At 33.9% G+C, this 4,758-nt stretch overlaps 1 long non-coding RNA gene across 6 annotated transcripts in view; it reads left to right on the forward strand.

Moving 5' to 3' along the window:
- The window catches only part of LOC110441824, a 75,872-nt gene extending 71,682 nt beyond the window's left edge, over positions 1–4,190 (forward strand). For all 6 annotated transcript variants that reach the window (XR_002461946.1, XR_002461948.1, XR_002461945.1 and 3 more), the window contains exon 3: positions 1,164–4,190. This is a non-coding gene — a long non-coding RNA (uncharacterized LOC110441824). The remainder of the gene's footprint in view (positions 1–1,163) is intronic.
- Positions 4,191–4,758: the final 568 nt, after the last annotated feature.

The following is a 4,758-nucleotide window of genomic DNA, read 5'->3' on the forward strand; positions in this document are numbered from 1 at the left end:
GGATCCCAGTTCCGTTTAAGGAAAAACGTAACTGGAGACTGACACTCAGTTCCGTATAAGACCAATTACTTTATAGAGGCTATGGTAGTCATAATTTTCATGTGAAAGGTTGTGGATTTGAGTTCCCAGTCGATTTTATAAGAGGCTGGTTATGATGTTTTTCTGAAACAGACCTAGTATTTTGGTCGAAGTTCGAATTATAGTGTTATTTCAATTTTAAGTGGAACTAGTGTCTGGTTCCCAGTTCCGTTTATGTTAAACGGAACTANAAGTTCGAATTATAGTGTTATTTCAATTTTAAACGGAACTCTTGTCTGGTTCCCAGTTCCGTTTATGTTAAACGGAACTATGGTCTGGTTCATAGTTCCGTTTACCTTAAACGGAACTAGGGTCTGGTTCGTAGTTCCGTTTATCTTAAACGGAACTAGGGTCTGGTTCCTAGTTCCGTCTAAAGATTGTCTATACTAAACAAAGATAAATATAGAACAGGTCAGGCTCCCTTGTATGTTTAGAAATATCAGAAGGATGATAGCTGTAATATATATATATTTCATTCAGCAAAATCAGAAGTGAGTATTTGAGCTTCCCCTGATTTTTTTGTTTTTGTTTCAGTAATGTATTGAAAAACTCAGGCTATTTGACATGAATTAACTGGTTTCATGACTCATGAATTGATCATTTTGGCAATATGTTTTATTATTTTTCAAATGCAACTATTTAATTCTTGATACATGTGAGGTGAAAACTCAATAGATTTGCATTTATCTTGAGAGTGGGTATGTATCCCAAACAAATTGAGTTAGGAACTTTTCGTTTATGCATATATATTAGCCTAAGATTTTAAAAATAACAACAACAAAAAAAGAAAAATAGATAGTCGGGTCGTTTTACCTCTGGTGAATTTGTTTCATGAAAAATATTTGTGTCGCTTTTGTGAGTGAGGGTTTGTCGGCGTGTGTGTAAAAATACACGCATATATATATACTGTACAGAAAAAAAAGTATTACAAGTATATATATTTCTTAAAATTTACACACAAAAAGCACAATACTTAATACCTTAAGATAGGTATCGCTTCGGACGAGGATGGTGAAACGCCATGCATGATTTCGTAATTATATATGGCATTAACGCAATTCATTACTGTGTTATTTCTATTTCAGGAAAATGCATGCAGGTTTCCACTTTGCCGCCATCGTATGAACAGTGTATGAAGTCACAGATCTATCTCGTGAAAATGGAACAGCCACCATCTTACATGGAATACGAGGCATAGTTGTCCGGTTCGGCGGAAGATTTGGGAAGCAGCTATTGATGTTAAATGAACATACTTGTTGTAATGAACTTCTCAGTCAAAGTATTGACAATGATAAAATAATGATAATCCTAGAACAATAAGTCAATCAATTAAACAATCAATCAATAATAGTAACACCATTTATCTAAGTGTCACGCAATATACATATATATGTTATATTCAGATCAATTCAGTCATATGGTTATCTGGTTACATGGTTCAGTTAATTTTGGCTTACGAGACACTATGGTCATTAAATTACGATCAATAAATATATTTCGATAAATAAGACACGATTATTTTATCATACAATATTTTCTTGATAATTGTTTTCTTCTTTTAAACATATAATATATGGATTTAGCTTAAATATACTGCAGCTTAGAATTATTAATCAGATGTACAAATCCATCACATGGGTTCATTATTAAAACGTTTTCGATTACAAATTCTGCTTGATCAAATAGTAAAACTGTATATCATTTTATTTTTAATATTTGCATTTAAAGAATTAAAACAATTTCTACAAGTTCGGTTTTCAAATGGCACAGGTGATCAGTCTTTTTAAAATGTCAAGACAAATATAGACATACAGAGTTACATTATCAATTCACTGTGTAAATACTATCATACATGTAGTTTGCATTTGAATGGTTATTTTTCAATAGTTGCCAGAACTTCATACTTTATGAATATATTGCTGACTGACTTGTCTTTTAATGTTAAATAGATGTCTCAGCTGTACTTTGATTACTGGAGTTTCAAAAAGGTGTACCTTATCTTGGGCTTTGTGCATAGTTGTCAATCAGTCAGGAATTTTAATTGGTTTAAACACGGACTTAGATAGCTTAAAATGTTGGTTGGTTTTCACAGATAAATGTTCAGAATTTGGGTTATCTCATATTGTGACCGGGTGGAATCTGTTTTTAGTGTCTTCGGCATGGTATATCAGTAAACGCTAAAGTAGAAATTAACACCGCGCTGTTGCAAGGAGCCAAATACATAATATAACGATGCAGAAGAAAATAACCCCTCATATTAAACTTTCAAAAACCGACTTGTTCTTACATTACTTTCTACATTAATAATTGAAATATTTCAGTTGATGGTAAAAGCTTCATGTCATGTCTTTCCAATAAGCTCCAGCCGTCAAGGATACCAATAGATTAGGTCATATATACTACATCACTGGGAAGATAACTAAATATTGTCTATACTAAACAATTATATAAATAAAGCAGTCATATACTACATCACTTGGAACAGATAACTAAATGTTGTCTATACTAAACAATTATATAAATATAGATCAGGTCATATACTACATCACTGGGAACAGATAGCTAAAGATTGTCTATACTAAACAAAGATAAATATAGAACAGGTCATATACTACATCAATGGGAACAGATAGCTAAATATTGTCTATACTACACAAAGATAAATATAGATCAGGTCATATAATACATCAATGGGAACAGATAGCTAAATATTGTCTATACTAAATAAATATATAAATAGATCAGGTCATATACTACATCACTGGGAACAGATAACTAAATATTGTCTATACTAAACAAATATATAAATAGATCAGGTCATATACTACATCACTGGGAACAGATAACTCCAATGCTTCCCTTAAATATGGGTTTATTTCAGGAGAAGGGAAGTCTACAACATGTAATAAATACATTACACACAGTTATGCACTCCGCGCTCTCATTCCGGAATCATACCTATTCATTCCTCTCACCTATCTTACTCACTACATATACATAGATACATGTGAACAGATTACATGATAATGATACATTGCACAATTGAGCGCGCGGGGACAAACAAATGATGTACCTGTTTATTACACCTGGCTACACACTCCCCCTCTTTATAAAATGTCACATGACATTTCTCGAGTATTTCCATGACAACATATACAGATATCTGAGAAAAAATGAGGCTATTGTTCTAGAACCAATTCTGTAAAAGATACCAGCTGACAAGAACATTATTATAATGATTCCTTTACAATATTTGATAAACTCTCACCAGCTCAGGTATTTATTACATTTTAAGAAGTTATATTTATCCAACAAGTGTAATCTTTTCAGAGTACACAGAGCTCTAGCGTTACTTATGTGTCCTAAATAAAATAAAAGACCAACGCTTTTCAGGTTATAAATCCCAGCCCTTTGGGAAAATACAGGTCAGCTACCTTGTAAAACAGCCAAAATACAGATTATACTCATTTCCTACTTTTACAAGTAAGACGTAATGCTACAAGAGCAAGGTAACACAGCTTTACTGTTGGGACCCCCCTGCCATACAATGACACCTATTCATATAAGGCTACACTACATGTATTAATGTCCTACTTAAAACTTGAAGGCAATGACATAAAATACAAATATATGATTAAATAGTTATCAACTGGTACAAACCTATAAACCCTGCGTTGCCATGCTTACCAGGGACACCGGGAAGCTTAGATGTATAATCATGGACGTCTGTTCCCATGCAGGGGTGACGTCTGAATGCCTATGCTGGTCACCTGTAGCCGGGGCATAGGCCCAACAACGTGACAGTAGCCAGGTGACACGGGACAGAAGCCCGTGCTTCCTGCGCGCGCGGGGATATATAGGTGATGTACCTGTTTGTTACACCTGGCTACACATGTATTCAAATTATGAAAAATGTTACTTGACTGTCTATTTTAACTGACTGCGTATTGAATTTGATAGGAGATTTGTACAGACTTGTACGCACTTCTGTCAATTCTTGTATCGAGTTTGGATACACTGATATGTCTGAACATACGGAAACTACGGTCCAGGTACATGCATAAAGTTGCTATGTTTACTGTATATGAGACGGTGTCAATTTATTTCATAATTTTACATGTGTAGATTTGGGTCGTTTAAAAAATACCGAAACACCATTTCTGAATTTAAGAAAAATATAGAAAGATCAGCTCATACTTAAAAAGTCGAATTAATATGTTCAAACACGAAACCGTATACTATTGTTAAGCCATTCCTCAATTTACATCAACCTAGATTGTCATCGCACAACGTTCTTCAATCGTCCGCACAAATGTGCGCAAGCAATAAACCTCCAGATTGTCATCGTTTGCACATCGCACACACCGTGGGCACATCGCGCGCACACCGCACATCGTGTAACGTTGTGCGATCCCACAACTGAATATATGTTTCTCGATACACATTTCTTTATGTCCCTCACATCTGGATCTAAAACTTGAGCAAAATCGAAACGAAACGAAATCAAATTTATTTTACACCCAACTAGTGTGTGATTTATGTATATATACTAATAAATACTACTTGTTGTCTCTTTTGTAACATTGATAGTAAAGGGGTCAATTAGTGTATGACAACAGTTATATACATGTATATACATGTATATTGTACAGATGTAATAATTATTATGAGTATCTATGT

This window comes from Mizuhopecten yessoensis, unplaced genomic scaffold (genome assembly GCF_002113885.1).
Source record: "Mizuhopecten yessoensis strain PY_sf001 unplaced genomic scaffold, ASM211388v2 scaffold716141, whole genome shotgun sequence".
Taxonomy (NCBI): Eukaryota; Metazoa; Mollusca; class Bivalvia; order Pectinida; family Pectinidae; genus Mizuhopecten; species Mizuhopecten yessoensis.